An 18,809-nucleotide genomic window follows, 5' to 3' on the forward strand; every position below is an offset into this window, starting at 1 on the left:
GGTGGGCTGACACCTTGACCTTCAGTTGCCACCAGCCGCTCCTCCGGCATGGCCACCGGCAACTGGAATCTCCACAAAGTGCCGGCTTATGTCTGCACACAGATTTGTGTCTTTCTCCAAAGCTCGAGGTTTGACTTCAGTGCATATTTTCCATCTTGTATCAGTCTGCTTTTCTCAATGTTGGAATTCAGTCATCGCTTGGCAAACGACCTAACAATAAACTCATCAAATGCCAAGCTACTTCTTGAGATTATTTTACCCAGTGACAATTTGTTGAAGTATCAATTTGTCATATTCATCAAACTTGCACCAGTCATCAAAATTTGTCTTAAAGTTATGTCAATAATATTCCTTAATTTTCAAATAAGTCAACATACACGATGATCCAAATAACTGAGAAGTAACTTCCTTGACCATATTAGGTATCAAATCCTTAAACTTCTGATTCTGACATAGAAAGTTATAAAACATTAATGTGGACTCAGTACCAATTTACAGACCGAAAGTGAAGAAGGAAGTTACCCGACTTAGTGACAGCATGTCTCTAAAGGGCCACAGCACCCGCAGCTCAAACTTACCTCAGCCAGAAGTCTGAAAATACTGTAAAGGAGGAATTTAGAAGGATTTTTAAACTACTAAAAGGCCCATAGTGCTGCATCTGCCTGGACCTCCAGCCTGCAGACCGTGTAGCTAAGGCCGCGAGGCTGCTGGGCTTATGCAGGTGTCAGCATCTATGCGCAGCCTCGCCTTGGGAACCCAGAGCATGGGACAGATTCATACCAGTGTGCAGTGCCAGCCTTGGTATGAACCTGTGCCCTTCATTCTTGGTGACAAGACAAGCAGAAAACTGAATGAGTACAGCCAAGTAATAATGGTAGATGGGAACATATGCTCCGGGGGAGGGAGGGGAACAAGCTCGCGAAGGAGATTGCAGAGAGACGAAGCAGGAAACATTTTCCAGAAGCAGGCGCGTAATACTCGAGCAGCACCACAGGTGATGGGGGGCCACTTGACACAGATTTTTCTGGCAGCTGTAGCTTAGAGGAATTTTATAACGATCCCAAAAGTAACGATGATAACAACTAGCACGTCTGGTCCTGGCTGTATGCCAGCTGCCTCCTGCAGTACTCAGATGCCCTGGAACATCTGTTGAGTACAGGACTGGTGTGGGAGGTCCTTCTGTATATGTGTTGCTTCTATTGGTTAATGAGTAACGAACCTGCATTAGCCTGTGATAGGGCAGAATAGAGCTAGGTGGGAAAACTAAACTGAATGCTGTGAGAAAGAAGGTGGAGTCAAGAGACGGGGAAGCTTGCCTGTAGGCCACAAACCTGGTGGTAAAATATAAAAAAAAGAAATGGGTTAATTTAATATGTAAGAGAGCTTGCTAGGAATATGCTATAGTGATTGGCCAAGCAGAGATTTAGTTAATACAGTTTCTGTGTGGTTATTTTGGGAGTCTGGGCAGCCAGGAAGGAACAAGCAGCCTCCTACAACAAACTGACACCCAACACAGGACCAGGTGTGATCTTGGAGCGCTCTATCCACAGTGAATTTGTCTTCCTGGAGGCAATGTGCATCCAGGGCTTCATCGGAAAGAACTGTGTAGACCACTACACTGAAGTAAAATGGCTCACTTTTCCAGAGTACCTGCCTGTCCACATAGACATCGGTATCCATGTGCCTGTGCCAGAGATGCAGGGATGGATCCGGAAGAATGGAGATCCACATGAAATGGAGGTCACCTCTGCCTGTCTCCAGGACTCCAGAACGTCAAGAATGCCTCCGAGAATACCTTCCTCCCAGACATGAGTGAGCAGTTCCCGGCAAGCTGAAGACTCTACCAAGGTGGTAGAGGAATTGAATCCTTAACTGTACCCAAGGGTCTTGGCCTGAACAGGATGGCCGTACCCTTCACAGCCTGTGGGTGCTGGTGCAGGGTAAGACAGATGTGCTGAATTACACGACCATTCCTGTCCACCTCCCCAACGTCACAATCAGCGCTCACCAGGATACCCGGATCTACAACAGCTTCAGAGCGCTGCCAGGTCACAGGTACAGCCCTGGATACAATGCTGAGGTGGTGACAGGTGACAGGAGAATCTGGCTGAAGCGAATGGCCCCTCTGCCTAGCTGTGTCACCGCCATGAAGATGTCTGCTCTGCCCAACTCTGTGAACTCCAGATCTTCACAAGACAACAGGAGAAAAAGCAATGATCGAGAAATTGCCCGAAGAAACAGGCTAACAAAAACGTCTTTCCTGTGCCTTGTTAGTTGATTGAAAGATTCAACTTCCATTGAAAAGGTTCTGGAACATTCCAGTTTTATTTTTAAATCATCTGGGGGAAAAAATCAAAACCAAAAAAAAGCGTATCTGCCCTGAAAGAGCAGCTCCCACCAGAAGCCTTGTGTCCCTGGGGCTGTGTCCTTCAGTCCTCTCAACCAGAAGAAATGAGCTGGCTCTGTAGCTCCTCCTCCACCTCCTCCACCTCCTCCTCCTCCTCCCTCTCTCTCTCTCTCTCTCTCTCTCTCTCTCTCTCTCTCTCTCTCTCTCTCACACACACACACACACACACACACACACCCCTTGTGGTGATGCTCAGCCCTTCCATGACTTCTCTGAAGTTTGCACTCACACACAATATTGAAGCAGTGTTCTGAAGCATTTCTTATTTTTAACAGTGCACATTAGAGCAAAAAGGGGAAGAAGAACCCCACAGGCTAGCAGCATGGTGTCTTCTAGAGGAGGCTCACTTGATGAGCATGGAGTTCGGATGCAGACGCAGGTCTGACACTGTTCCCAAAAGTCAGGGTACCAGTCCCAAGTGAAGAAAGCAATTGCGTTTTGCTGCTCACCTGTATTAGAACCTAGGGGGAAAGCGTCCTTATGAGCTGGTGTCAACGCGTGTTGCTACTCGGGAGTTTCTCTGTAAGTCGTCCCAAGTTGTAAGTTTGTACAAAAGACCAGAAAGAAATCCCCACTGACACAAAAATTCCTCAGTGAAATATTAAGGTGTAGGTTTCATTTGAATTTTGAAATTAAATGTATTAATCAGAACATAGAACCAGTGCAAGCACTGCCATTAATTTTACGGTTGTTTCATAATGTGTTGCTATGAAGACAAACATCAGAGTCAGTCAACAGCTCTTGAGAGGCATCTCTAGATTCAAATTCCTAAGGCAACCATCATGTCTACTCTGGCTGTGACAGCACGGCCTTTTGAGCCCCATCAGTTTGACGTAGTCTGGAGCCTCCCTGGAGAAGAGGCTGGAAAGATGCCTGGCTCAGACTGGCCTGTGGCCGTGTCTGTGGAGGAATTGTCCTGGATGTTAGTTGATGTGGGAAGGACCAGTTACTGTGGGTACCATCTCTAAGCAGGTCATCTTAGGTGGTTTCAGAATTCGAGATGAACCAAAGCCTGCCTGAGCAGGTCAGCAAGCAGCGTCCCTCTGGAGCCTCTGCCTCTGAGCCCCTGCTTGACTCTCCCCATGACATCCTTCAGCAGTGGGCTGTGAGCTGGAAGTATAAGCTGACTAAATCTCTTCCTCTTCTAAGTTGCTTTTGACCAATGTTTTATCATAGCCACAGAAAGGAAACCAGAACGAAACCAAGGTGATGGAACCCCGATGACGAACCCCACTGTGAATCCTTCTAAACTTTATAATTAAAGAAAAGGAAAGGCTGAGGTTGATATTTAAACTCCTCGGACAGCATTGTCGCCTGACTCGTGTGACTAGTCCCTCAGAGGCTTCTCACAGCCTTCCGGGTAGGTCCCCACCAAATAAAATACCTGCCCCCTTCTCTAGTCTCACCTCCCCTTGGACAGACTTGCTGGCTCCTTTACGTTCTAAATATCCCACAACGGCTTTTCTCCTCCATGACTTTGAGACAGCTGCTTTCAGTGGCCTTTCTGGGACAGGGACCCTCCTTTGCTTTTCCTTCATTTCTCATGACTGTGTTCACTACTTTTAAAAACTTTTAGTTCAATTTTACTTTATCAGGGTGGCCTAACATAAAATTTCCTTGACAGCCAAGTGTCACTTGAAGTCCCAGCTGCTCATGGAGAGGATGCAGAAGACCAATCCAGTTCAGCTTGGGTAACATGCTAAGGTCCCTATGCCAAAACCTAACCAACCAACCAGTCAAGCAAACAAGCACACGAACCTTTCTCACTGCTGGGAAACATCAGCCTGTGCCTCTGCTCATTTTATTCCTCTTTCTTTCTCACAGAATGTCAGCTCCACAAAAGACAAAATCACACCCTGCACGGGCTCCCTCTTCCTGGCCCAGAGCAGACACTATGCTAGTGCTTGTGGGCTAAATCAAAGGATAAACTCATGCTTGGGAACAGACCGATCGTTCATTTAAAGAACCCATGGAGTGGATATTTCAGTAATGAGAAAATGCTGCAAGAAGTGACTTTGGAATGGACTCTCTGAGACACGAGTCTTCTGCCAGCCATCCATGTCTAGCACTGCCCAAATGAGCAGAAGATTACTTTTCTACTTCAGAAGATATCCCCACCTGATGGAAAAATACTTGGCTCGGAAAGGAAGCACCTACAGAGACTGAGAGGGCATGTAGCAGGCTGTCCAGGATGGAGCCACTCACCCTGTGAAATGTGACGTTGAAGACAAATCTGCAAGCGGAGATGCCTGGGCCCGCGTAAATCGACCCACTGCCTCCGGATTGCGTCTGCTTGTGCACACTGCCATCTTCGTTGGGAGGCCTGGATCTAAGGGTTGCTTTCAAGACGACCGTATTAATCCCCAGAATCACCTCAGAGAATGAGATGAAAGGGACCCCATTATTTTTGTAACCTGTGCCCCAGGCAGCCTGCTAGTCTCACTTCCTCTGAACTTTCTCCATCGAAGAAAAGCTAATTAGGAGTCAGAAAGAGGTTAAAGTTCCCCCAAAGACATACTTTCAAACAAAGAATTTGGGGGAAAATTTCCTAGGCTTGGCAATCAGACGTCATTTTGATAGTCATTAGGGTGACCTCAGGTTCACCTTCAACCAGGATCTTGAGAAAATTGGTGTAAGCCTCAATCTATATTTTTACTCGATGAATTTAAAGAGAGTGGGGGAGGGGATCTAGACACTGTGTTGCCTGGCCTGGGTAAATCAATAAGGCAGCGAATATTCCTTTTAAGAGCTTGTAGGGACTTAATGATCCTTAAATCTGAGTTATGAATCTATACATATACATATGTAGTTATGCACAATTATTGCAGATTTTGAAATACTGTTTAAAACAAGAGTCTATGAAAACACACATGATGGGCTGACCAGTGCTCACCTATGGTCATTGTCTATTCGAATATTGTCTCTTAGGGAGATTATATTCTCCTGGGGGTTGATATGAGATAGTGAGCCTTCGCTACTAATCTTCTGCCTCAGACTGAACCCAGATTCAGGAAGGAATGTTGGGGAGGTGACAGTGGATGAAGCACTGAGTTAGATATCAACATCCACATTGCTGCTGGGCTGATGTGCCGCTCACCTGTCATCTCAGGGCTTGTGAGGCACAGACAGGGACAGCAAGAGTAAGCTGGCTAGCTAGACTCACTAAATAGGCAAGCAGGTTCAAGTGAGAGGCTCTACTTTAGTGCAAAAAGTAGACAGCAATTGGCATTGTCCTCTGACCTCCATAGGTGTGTACCACACAGATACATGCAAAAGAAACCGTTGTCATATGTCATTTTTGGTGCTGTTTTTTGTGAAGAGGAAGGAGGGGACCGTCTGGATCAGAACTGGGGAAAATGGGTGCTTCCCCATTGGCCGCCAGTCCTGTTTTTTGCTTGTCACTCCTGAATCCCTCCCTCCCTCAGGCCTTTCTGCTGTCATCTGGAACTCCTGAGGAACTGCAGAGTGTTGTCACAAGATGACACCCTCTTGTGGCATCTCCCCTTCCCTTTTCTCTCTCTGGGAGATGGAGACACTTTTAATCCTTTAATGTAACTGTGTCACTGGCCTTTGAGCCTCAGGAATGAAGCTGACCTCAGAGTTGAACTCTAAGTGAATTCCTAATGGATCAGAGGGGACATTAGCTAGTACTCAAAGTGTTCAAAAGGCTCCTTGGGCAGTAAGAATGGATGTGACCAGATGGAAGATACAAATAAGAATTTACAAAGAGGGGGCCGGGGATTTCTTGTCAGATGAATCAGCTGAGCCATATAGGGCTGAGCAAGAGCAGAGACCAACCAACTATTCTTGTGGTCCCTCGAGGAGCTCCTCTGGCTGGCCAAGTTCTCAGATGCTACCCATCCCCACAGCTCCAGATTCTTCCATTCTGTCCAGTGTTTGTCCACCACATTCCGCTCCCCGGGTTGCTTGCCTCCATGGGGAATATGCCCTGCTCATGTGGACACATAGCTCCTGTATGTTTTGTGATTGCTTCTCATATGAAAATGTATAAGCAAATGCCATGGCTGCAGGATGGGATGAGGCAAACTGCACAAATCCATCACCTCTGGGAACCCATGAAGCATCTGAGGCTGGTGTAGAGCAGATACCCCAATGGGACTGGTCCACAGTGGTGCATTGTGGGTGAGAGGTAGGGATATTGTGATGATAGCTGTCATGTGATCAGTAATTACAAGAAGCAAAAGTTTCTCACTACTATGGGTTTAATGGCACCCCCTAAAATATGTACTGAAGTCCTGTGCACCCCACTGACAGTACTTTGGGTTGTAATCTCTCTCTTTTTTCTAAATAAAGTCACCCGAGAACAATTAGCTAAGCTAAAATTAAGTCATCTTTGGATAGATGGGGTTGCAATCCTATATGACTGTGAACCTATGAAAGGAGAGAAATTTGAGCATAGACGCAGAGGGCATATGACCATGTGAACATGGAGACAAGACTGGAGTGATCACAACCCAGGAAATGCCTGGGGTTGCCAGAGCTAGAACAGGTGATGGAGAACTCCCCCTAGAGATCCCAGAGAGGATGTGGCCTTCTACCACCTTGGTTTTGGACTTCTGACCTCCAGGAGGAGTTTCTGTTAAGAAAGGCCACCTGGTTCATGACAGTTCCCTACAGAAGCTGGAGCTCACTGACTCTGGACCGACAGCTGAGAACCTGCATAGGACTGAGCTACAGCAGTTGGAGCTCACTGACTCCGGACCAACAGCCAGGAACCTGACATTTGTTAATACTGCCCCCAGGAAAACAACAGCATATTTGGCACACGAACAGGAAGGCAAGAAAGCTACAGATAGATTTGGGAGAAGCTGCATCACCTCAGCCAGGGCTGATAAGACACCAAGCCCTCTGGAGTGTTCCTGGCCGGGGAGTCTCCAGGTAACATCTTCTTCTCAGTGGTGTGGAGTGGCACACCTTGTTGACGTGACCCAGAATATGGGGAGTCTCCAGGTGGCATCTCGCACACCTCGTTGACGAGAGCCAGAATATAAAGCACAGAGATGGCCCAACATAGTCAATGGAGCACAGCCTATATGGAAACCTCAGAAAGCAGCAGGAATTGGACAGGATGGTAAGCCGGCTGTGATTGGCAATCGTGAATGTGGCCTTTGCTGTAGACATGACTCACAGCGCAGGCCCAGCTATCTGCCCTAGAAGAGCTAGTCAAGGAAGACTTATAAGAAAAATACATGTGAACGCTGTTCTCTATGCTGGCAGAAAAGTGGGAGGAATCAAGCGTGAGGGGAAGAGGACATGAGTGTGAGGAGGAAGAGGAAGTGAGTGTGAGGGGAAGAGGAAGTGAGTGTGAGGGGAAGAGGAAGTGAGTGTGAGGGGAAGAGGAAGTGAGTGTGAGGGGAAAGAGGAAGTGAGTGTGAGGGGGAAGAGGAAGTGAGCGTGAGGGGGAAGAGGAAAGGAACGTGAGGGGGAAGAGGAAGTGAGTATGAGGGGGAAGAGGAAGTGAGTGTGAGGGGGAAGAGGAAGTGAGTGTGAGGGGGAAGAGGAAGTGAGTGTGAGGGGGAAGAGGAAGTGAGTGTGAGGAGGAAGAGGCAGTGAGCGTGAGGGGGAAGAGGCAGTGAGCGTGAGGGGAAGAGGAAGTGAGCGTGAGGGGGAAGAGGAAGTGAGTGTGAGGGGGAAGAGGAAGTGAGTGTGAGGGGGAAGAGGAAGTGAGTGTGAGGGGAAGAGGAAGTGAGTGTGAGGGGAAGAGGAAGTGAGCGTGAGGAGGAAGAGGAAGTGAGCGTGAGGGGAAGAGGAAGTGAGTGTAAGGGGAAGAGGAAGTGAGTGTGAGGGGAAGAGGAAGTGAGTGTGAGGGGGAAAAGGAAGTGAGTGTGAGGGGGAAGAGGAAGTGAGTGTGAGGGGAAGAGGAAGTGAGTGTGAGGGGAAAGAGGAAGTGAGTGTGAGGGGGAAGAGGAAGTGAGCGTGAGGGGGAAGAGGAAAGGAACGTGAGGGGGAAGAGGAAGTGAGTGTGAGGGGGAAGAGGAAGTGAGTGTGAGGGGGAAGAGGAAGTGAGTGTGAGGGGGAAGAGGAAGTGAGCGTGAGGGGGAAGAGGAAGTGAGCGTGAGGGGGAAGAGGCAGTGAGCGTGAGGGGGAAGAGGAAGTGAGCGTGAGGGGGAAGAGGAAGTGAGTGTGAGGAGGAAGAGGCAGTGAGCGTGAGGGGGAAGAGGCAGTGAGCGTGAGGGGAAGAGGAAGTGAGCGTGAGGGGGAAGAGGAAGTGAGTGTGAGGGGGAAGAGGCAGTGAGTGTGAGGGGAAGAGGAAGTGAGCGTGAGGAGGAAGAGGAAGTGAGCGTGAGGGGAAGAGGAAGTGAGTGTGAGGGGAAGAGGAAGTGAATGTGAGGGGAAGAGGAAGTGAGTGTGAGGGGAAGAGGAAGTGAGTGTGAGGGGAAGAGGAAGTGAGTGTGAGGGGAAGAGGAAGTGAGCGTGAGGGGGAAGAGGAAGTGAGTGTGAGGAGGAAGTGCTGTCCTGCTGTTCCTTATGCCTGGTGCAGGGCAGGAGGAAAAGAATCCAAATTAGATCTGTGTGAAATTGCCCCTCCCCCGTACTCCAAGGCTAGAACCCATGGGGAGACTCAGACAGTGAGGAGAAGAGAGTAAGGTGTGTATGATTTAAGACACCCCTCAGGGCTGACCTCCAATACAGAGGAAGGGAATCTATGGCACAGCATCTAGCCGGGCTTTTTTTTTTTTAATTAAGAAATTTTTAATACAATCTTTTCCCCTTTTACATAGCTATCCCCGTTTCCACTCTCTTCCCTTTCCCCCACTCCACCCTTCCCTCTACCCCCATCCACTCTTCAGAAAGGGTAAGAAAAGGTAAGGTTGTCTCCCATGGGGCATCAGCAAAGTCTGACAGCTCACTTCGAGGCAAGACCAAGGCCCTCACCCCATATCTAGGCTGAGCAAGGTAAGGCTCTAAGCAACAGTGAAGAGGACTCCTAAACTGGCCTTCCTCTGTGATCAGATTGATGACTCCCTCAATGGTCATTATAGAACCTTCAACCGGAGACTGATGGAAGCAGATACAGAGATCCACAGCAAAGCACTGGGCCAAGCTACCTGAGACCAGCCCAAGATGGGAGGAGTGATAATATGAGCAAAGGGGTCAAGACCATGATGGTGATACCCACAGAAACAGCTGACCTGAGCTAGTGAGAGCTCACTGACTCTGGACTGACAGCTGGGAAACCTGCGTAGGACCAAACTAGGACCACTGAATGTGGGGAACAGTTGTGAGGCTTGGACAGTCTGTGGGGACACTGGCAGTGGGACCAGGATTTATCCTTAGTCCTTGAATTGGCTTCGGGGAGCACATTCTTTCTGGAGGGATACCAGCATGGCCTTAATTGTCAACAGGAAACTGTGATTAACAGGATGGGCTCTGGGCTCTCTCTGCCTCTGAATGGCTTGAGTTGGGAAAGACTCTTTGTTTTGTTTTGCTTTGTTTTTTAAGACAGGGTCTCACTATGTGGCCCTGGCTGTCCTGTAACTCACTATTGAAACCAATCTAGCCTTGAACTCACAGAGATCTGCTTGACTCTGCCGCCCAAGTGCTGGGACTAAAGGCATGCCCCACCACATCTGATGGGTAATGTAGAATATTATTTTCAGGTGTGTGACTTTTGTTTATGCTGTATTTGTTTAACTCTGTGAAGCTGTGATTCTTTGCCTGTCTAAAACACCTAATAGAGAGCTGAACGGCCAATAGCAAGGCAGGAACAAGGATAGGCGGGGCTGGCTGGCAGAGAGGATATAAACAGGAGGAGAAAGCTGGGAAAAAGAGGAGGTACAAGAACAAGGAGAGCACTAGGGGTCAGCCACCCAGCCAGTCACGGAGTAAGAGAGAAAGTAAGATGACAGAAGAAAAGGAAAAATCCCAGAGGCAAAAGGTAGACAGGATAATTTAAGAAAAGCAGGCAATGAACAAGCCAAGTTAAGGCCAGGCATTCATAGGTAATAACAAACCTCCGCATGATTTGTTTGGGAGCTGGGTGTCAGACCCCCAAAGAGGAAAAGAGTAAAAAGAATAAAAAAAAAAAACTGGAAACTTTTTGGCGTTCTAATGTGGGGCTGGATTAAAAGAAAATCCAACAACAGGGCAAGGCCTTTTAAAATTACAGGTGTGTGTGTGTGTGTGTGTGTGTGTGTGTGTGTGTGTGTGTGTGCGCAGTGACATACATGTGGAGATCAGAGGACTCGTGACAATTGGTTCTCTGCTTCCCTTGTGTGGGTCACTGAGATTGAGCTCAGGTCTCTGAGCTTGGCAGCAGGTACCTTTACCTGCTGGTCCAGGAAGGAATTTAAAACAAGACATGAAAGAGCCTCTTGCAGACATGGAGTTGGAAGGGTGAGTTTGAGTTCTATCAAAGTGGAGAAAATGAGAAATACAGCTCTCCTCTCATCAAGACAAGGGCTGCAGAATTTGAGGCAACACGAGAGAAATCTACCATGATGTCTGGCTTACAGAAGCTATTGAGCATGCTCGGACTGGAGGGTCATAGAGGAGGCACATGCATGAATGAGGAAACTAGCATGTGAAAGACGGTGTTGGATGCCAGGTCACTAGGCCAGATAAGACGGGAGAATTAAGAAAGAAGTTGGTTTAGAAGTCTTGGGGCTCTTATGAGAAGTTAGTGGCTATGCTGAGTCCCATGGTGGGGACATGATCTTTCTGAAGTAGGAAAGACTCTGGCAGATACAAGTGACAGATGGGTACATAATTGGTGGGATTTAAAGTGCTGATGTAATCAGGAGAAGGTGTGTATTATATGTGTGCATATAGGCACACACGTGTCATGGCTTGCACGGGGAGGCTGCAGCACAGTTTTGGATGATGGTCTATAGTTGATTTTTCTGTATTCTTTGCCCTTTGCTCTCTGGTGGCCCGCCACCCAGCTTCCAAATAAATACACAAAGGCTTATTCTTACTTATGAATGCCCAGCCTTAGCTTGACTTGTTTCTAGCAAACTTTTCCTAACTTAAATTATCCCATCTATTTTTGTTTCTGAGCTTTTATCTTTCTCTATTTCTGTCTACCTTTCTTCACTTTTTCTCTGTGGCTCACTGTGTAGCTAGGTGGCTGGCCCCTGACATTCTCCTCTCCTTCTCTCGTGCCTTGATCTCTCTTCCCAAATTTCTCCTATTTATTCTGTTTGCCTGACAGCCCCACCTATCCTTTCTCCTGTCTAGTTATTGGCCATTCAGCTCTTTATTAGACCATTAGGTGTTTTAGACAGGCAAAGTAAGACAGCTTCCCAGAGTTAAACAAATGCAACATAAAAGAATGCAGCACATCTTTGCATCACTGAACAAACACCACACAGCTTAAATGGATGCAACACATCTTTAACTAATATTCCACAGCAGTGGTCCTTGTTTTCTGTCTTGTTTGAAATAGGGCCTCCTTGCTGCTTACTGTCTATAGACCAAGCTAGCTGGCTCCAAGGGGCTTGCTTTCCTGTCTCTACTTCCTAACTCACCACACAAGTGTGGGAACCAGACAAGCTAATGTGCCCAGGTTAATGAAGGTTTTGAGGATCCAAACTCAGATCACACTTGGGCAGAAACTACTTCACTCACTGAACCAGCACCCCACTCCATAAGCAACTCTTCTTTGTTTGTCAAGTCTTATCCACATATATAATCTATGTAACTGTTCCATTACAGCAATCTACCATCATCTTTGATTTCCTCTTTCCCTCAAGCCTTCCTCCTACATACCAGACAACTGCATAGAAAGGCTAGAGAGGTAGCTCCATTGGTAAAATGTTTGGGATGTGTCCTGCTTAGTATTTTTGGTGAACTTGACATGAGGAAGAGTTATCTTGGAAGAGGATCCTCACTTGAGAAAACGCCTCCCTCAACTTCCTGTAGCATGTCTCAATTTCATGTAGCAAGAAAATGTAGGGCATTTTCTTGATTAATGGTTGATGAAGGGTGCCCAACCCACCTGGGGTTTCACTAGACAGCAGCTGGAGAAACTAATGCCAGCTCTAGGCAGGTGGTCTCAGGTCATGTAACAAAACAGGCTGGCCAAGCCCTGGAGAGTGAGCTGGTTTGAGTGGCCTTCCATGGCTTCTGCTTCAGTTCCTGCCTCCAGGTTCCTGCCTTGAGTCCTGCCCTGACTTTCTTCATGATGGACTGTGATTGACATGTCAGCCAAATAAACCATCTCTTCCCAAGTTTACTTTTGGCCATAGTGTTTTATCACAGCATCAACAATCAAACTAGGGCAGCATGTAAGCATGAAGACGTAAATTCAAACCCCAGAACTCATGTGGAGAACCAGGCACAGCGATGCTCTCCTGTATTCCTAACACTGAAGGGGTGGAGATGGGTGGATCCCCAGAGCTCTATGGTCAACTGCCCCTGCCTGTTTTGTGAGCTCCAGGCCAGTGAGAGACACTGCCCCCCCCCCCAAAAAATAATAGTACAAGTGTGGTGGTTTGAAAGAAAATGGCTCCCAAAGGGAGTGGCACTATTAGGAGGTATGGCCTTGTTGGAGTAGGTGTGGCCTTGTTAGAGGAAGTGTGTCACTGTGGAAGCGGGCCCTGAGGGCTCATGCATGCTCAACTCACACTCAGTGAGATGGACCACTCCCTGTTGCCGGTGGGATCAAGATGTGGCAGCTCCTTCTCCAGCACCATGTCTACCTGAATGTCACCATGCTCCCCGCCATGATAACAATGGACTAGACCTCTGAACATTGAGCCACCACCTCAAATGTTTTCCTCTGTAAGAGCTTCCATGGTCACAGTGTCTCTTAACAACAATAGAGACAATCAAAATGGCCAGCTTGACAAGACCATCGTATGCTTTTTACAAAAAGCCAAGCTGCCAAGTAGTGACACAAAGCACGTGCCACGACTTTGTTGCTTTAAGTTTCAAACTGTTGAGTCTGGGCTGAGTGCAACAGTGGCTGGCTGAGCAGGGCGTGGCTTCTACTCCCAAGTAGATGAGCTGAGTCAGTTACTTCAGGAGGCTATTTCCTTTGCCATGTTTAGAATGGCAGACAGCTAAAGGCATGGATTGGTCTAGAGTTCCTGGGAAGTGTCAGGAACGACTTTGATACACGGTAAGGGCTGGTCTGCTTGGGCACAGCTAAGAACTGGGTAGGAGTCATAACAACACTTTACGTCTACCTCTCTCCGTTGTCTCACTCCTGTGAACAGAGCTTCTGGGAGGAAAGGCCCCAATTCTGGAGTCTTTGTTGAGCACAAAGAGAAACTCGTCTTTCCTTTGTACCAAGGTGTATCCAACCGGGAAAGGAGCCGTCTAGTTGAGTGATTCTATAATTATTGTTGCCATGGGGTTTAGATTACTCAAGAGCTGCAAAACTAGTGAAATATTTAAGAAATTTTGTGCTCAAAATCCATATGATGAGAATTTTAAAATAATATTATATATTTTGATGACTTAGGTACACACATATTGAATTAAAGATATTACCTTGATTCTAAGAGCCATAAGTTAATATTTCATGTGGCAACTTGTCTTTCCACTTCAGAGACTGGATGTGAATGTATTTTTTCCTGTCAAGGGTCTCAAGTTGGAATTTTACAATGAAGTTCAACGGCTCAAGTTTTAAAATCCAAGGATCTGCACTCTAAAGAAAATTGGATGTTTTCAGGTACAAAATTGATTAAAGAAGAATTTCTAAGAAGGGCACCTACTGATAGAAGTGATGTAGTCAACGATTTAAATAGGTGGGTAAAAGACTTGTTAATGTTCTTGGTCTACATGATTAATACTTGGGAGCCAGATTTAAGGGCATTCCACCCAGAAAGAATTATGTTACCCGATTTCTGCTCTGTTGTCTTGCAGCGTAAGTAGCAAGCTGATTAAAAATGAATGAAGTAATTAGACTATCTCCGTGACTGTGCATGAGTCTCTGGTTAATGTTTCACTAAACAGCAGTCGGAGAAACTAAGGCTGCAATGCTTAGGAAAAACCAAGACTGCAGTAATTCCCCAAGGGAAAAAAAATGGGCTTCAAAACCAAAGCTGCTCAATGACCTCCCAAGGAATGTGGCCAGAAAGGAAAAGGTGAAGGAGCCCACAGACTCTCAGCGCCGTGTTTAGACTCTGTCCACACATTTCTGTGAAGTGGAGTAGGGTCAATTCTGTGCTCATTTTGATGAATCAATGAGACGGCTTGAATAGGACTTTGGGGCCTCAAGTAAGTGATTGGACCGTCATGAACAAGTGGCCGGATCTTCCTTCCTTAAGTTCTGTTGATGAGAGCAATATCTCTCAATAACAGCTCACCTTCAATCTGGATAATTTTCTTTTGCAACTGGGGTCTTCTGGGCATCGTAGGTGCTTAACAGCCACTACCTACTAGATGCCAGTCACACTGCCTAGTCGTGGCAACCAACAGTGTCTCCATGTACTGCCCAGTGCCTCCTGATCTTTCCAGCCCACGCTGCTGAAATCACTGAGCACGGTGAGTGTACAAACTGCCCATTTCCTGTCAACATAAAACACAAGGATTAACTTGCAATTATTTGGTCAATTTAGACTTTGCAGACAATTAAACTAGCTAATTCAGATCAAAATTTCTTCTTTGGGATTTGACTTATCAGGACTGGCATCTAAATTAACTCAATTAGTAGACTTACTGCTGGGCCACTTTCTAATTCTAACTTGAGGTTTCAAGTTCGGAAGCACCTCAAGTGCAATAGTCAGGCACGAAAAATCAGAAGAGACAGCTTCATCTTCTTAATGGTGCTTTCTGAGAACATGCCAGAATGCACTCCTGCACACACACACATATACACATACCATTCACACAACACATGCACACCACTCTCTCACACACATATATACATACACACATGCACAAACACACAATACACTACACACATACATATATACACACAAAACGCATACACACACAACCCCCCCCCCACACACACACATTCCAAGGCTTCTTCCCACTGGTTCTGATGTGGACATGTCTCCTCTCATTTTCCTTCAATGTGGGTCTCAGTGTGAGGTGCCCACCACTTGATGATGAAAAGCACCATGTTTTAGGGTCAGAAAAAGCTGTGCTTAAGTTCAGACTCTGCACTGATCTTCTCCTGGAAGTAAAACTTGTCGTGAGAGCAATGGGTAAGCGGGATGCTCTGTTCTTCAACACATGAGCCTTTGCAAGTCACTTAAGAGTCAAACCAGGACTAGGTTGTAGCTCAGTGTGGAGTGTTTACATGCATGAGTCCTTGAATTTAATGCCTAGCATCACATAAACCAGGCAAGATGCCGCAAGCCTTCATCTCAAGCACTCAGGAGGGGGAGGAATTGGAGCCAGTAGTTCAAGACCATCCTCAACTGCAAAATGGGTTCAGGGTCAGCTTAGGCTGTATGAGAGCCTGTCTGGAAGGAATTGATACAAACCATAAATGTACTGAACTTTAATAACATCCATACAAGACCATGTCTCAATCAAACAGAAGGAAACAAACCAAAAATACCTGATCCTTGATAACATCCTTGAACCTCTTACTGAACTTTAACCATTAGACTTTGTAGATAAATGAGCTGTGTGAACCATTTATGATAGAGTATTCTGCTCTTTGCTGCCAAATGCATCTTAATTTTCAAATGAAGTAAGAGAATTTTTAGTGGAAAAAGAGATGGATTGCTTCCTCCTCAATATCTATTGTCCTCTCTTTAAAATTCTTAGTGATATCTTTGGCAGCAATTGACCTCATTTTGCAGCTTCCTTTGAAGCTACAGCTCATTTGAGATGCAAATAAAAATTGATGAGTAACTGTGCTGAGGTTCTCTCTAAAGACCAGTCACTCAGCTAGGGTGCTCGCTGGTCCTTTCCTCTTCATCCTCCTGCCTGGAATAGGAATGTCAACTGGTGAGACCTTATCTCAGGTAAACAAAGGCAGGAGGGAGGGAGGGAGGGAAGGAGGAAGGGAAAGAAGGAGGAAGGGAAGGAAGGAGAGTGGGAGGAGGGAGGGAGGAAGGGAGAGAGAGAAGGAGAGGCAGAGAAAAAGGTGGGAAGGAGGAAGGGATGGAGGGGAAAAAAGAAAAGAAAGCAGCAAAAAGGAAGGCGATGGAGTCTCTAAAATGTCTATATACCTATTTCTGCACCTTTTCTGCTAATCTAATATTCTTCAGAATTACTAATACATGCAATCAAACCCCATCGTGATTGCTGTGGCTCCCAAATAGGATTTATAGCAGATCTTCCTGAAAGAAATTAAGGTGAGAACAGATATTTTATTTCTTAGGAAACAGCTATTTTTAAATTAAAAATTGCCATTCAGCTACTTTTAAGGGTTTATTTTTTTTACTTTATGTGGATGAGTGTTAGCCCACATGGACATATGTGCACCACATGCATGCCTTCTGCCTGCAGTGGTCAGAATAGGGCTTTTGGTCTCCTGAAACTGGAGTTACAGGCAGTTGTGAGTGGTCCCTGTAGTAAGGAGGCCACTTGTTTCCCAGCTGCCCAGAAACGGAAATAATCACACAGAAACCATATTAATTAAATCACTGCTTGGCCCATTAGCTCTAGCTTCTTATTGGCTAACTCTTACATATTAATTTAACCCATTTTTATTAATCTGTGTATTGTCATGTGGCTGTGGCTTACCAGCTAAAGTTCCACTTGACTCCAGCAGGGCTACATGGCTTCTCTCTGACTCTACCTCCTTTCTCCCAGCATTCTATTTAGTTTCCCCCACCTAGTTCTGTTTCCCTATAGCTCTACTATAGGCCCAAAGAAGTTTCTTTATTAACCAATGATATTCACAGCACACAGAGAGAATCCCACATCACCTCCCATTTTCTGTTTAAATGAAAAGGAAGGTTTTAACTTTAACATAGTAAAATTACATATAACAAGATAGATATCTAGCAAGAATTACAGTTACAATATTTATATCTATCTTTTATCATAACTAAGGAAAACTATAACTATAAATTCTTCAACTCCATTAAAGACTCCAGAAGGATATAATATTACCTAAGTAAACAATAAGTTCATTGTAAGCAACTTCCAGAACTCTAGAATTGACAAGAGACATCTTGCTGCCTGGACAGTCACCCAAAGTTCTTCTGTACCGTTGGGGCATCCATCTTCAGCCTACAGGCTCATAGTATCCAGCAGACTTTTTCATGAAGCAGGAAATTTCAAAGACAGTTCTGCCTATATTGGCAATTGTCAGTCACTTCCTTCTGTATCCTGCAGACTGTTTGGCAGACTCTTTCTATTCTTTCACGAAGCAGAAACCCCCGAAGGATTGTCTCACCTTTAGGCAAGTTCAGCAGTCATTTCTCTGCGGGTCCTGCATGTCCAGTTCATCAAGCAGTCCAGGCAAGAGCAGTTTCTCGCCCAAATGGTTAACAAAATCCATAAGGAGCCTCTTCGATGCCCCTCATTCTCTTGAAATAGATTGGTGCTGCCAGGAGCAGATGTGTCTCATTGTCATGAAAAGTCCTAAGTTATTAAAGCATTTTAAATTCCATATTCTGTAGACTTTGAAAGGTTTGAAGAATACCTATCCATCTGAAATACATATGTGTACATCTAGAAAATCTAACTAACATGACTACAAGCTTGACTATTAAAGATGACTCACTATTAACCTATATTTCTTAATTATACATTACATTTTTTAATGAGCTGCACAGACATAATACCTTAATCAAGAGCAGAAATATATGTATAACAAAATTGACCTTAAATTTGTATCAATAAAGCAAGATCCATACCAAGTCAAAGTATCCATCTCTATAACATTTCCCCCTTTAAATATAAATTAACATTTATAGACAATATTTGGGAATATGGGTGTAGTTCTGTCCAAACTTCTTCCTGCTGTTTATTGGGCAAAGTAATTTTTGAAGTGTGTTCAAGGCAACCTTTCAGCGGCTCTTGGTGCATCAAACCATATTAGTCTGGAGGCAATCCACAGATTGTTATCCTCTGTGGAAACAAAAGAAGAACCTCTTTTCCAAAGGAACAAATTCTTAGACCCAAATTTTGGACTCAAGATACCTTTAAAATATATGTATGTAGGCTTAGTTTAGCAGTCCATACAATGAAATGTCTCTCTGTACTTAGCTCCTTCACAGTCAAAAATTTCAAAGAAAACACAATAATATACATAATCCAGACTCTCTACGTATATTCCATTTTTATGTGGCTTATTCTTTCTTTACTCCTTTTAAACTATGACTGTCTGTACTCTATCTCTTTAAAGACTTTACCTATTTTTTAAAGCATTTACTTCTTTTTATAACTCTCTATACTTATTTTCTTCTCTCTTCTGAGCCTACATACATTTATCCAACACTGTGACTCATTTAGAGGTCTTTTATGTCTGAATCTGTCCTATTGTGTATCTGTAATTCTTTACTATCTTGAAGAGCTT

General features: G+C 45.4%; 1 pseudogene; it reads left to right on the plus strand.

The window, feature by feature from the left end:
- Window positions 1-715: 715 nt before the first annotated feature.
- Window positions 716-7,402, plus strand: LOC119806386 (annotated as a pseudogene).
- The last annotated feature ends 11,407 nt before the right edge of the window (window positions 7,403-18,809 follow it).

This window comes from Arvicola amphibius, chromosome 1 (assembly GCF_903992535.2).
Source record: "Arvicola amphibius chromosome 1, mArvAmp1.2, whole genome shotgun sequence".
Lineage (NCBI taxonomy): Eukaryota > Metazoa > Chordata > Mammalia > Rodentia > Cricetidae > Arvicola > Arvicola amphibius.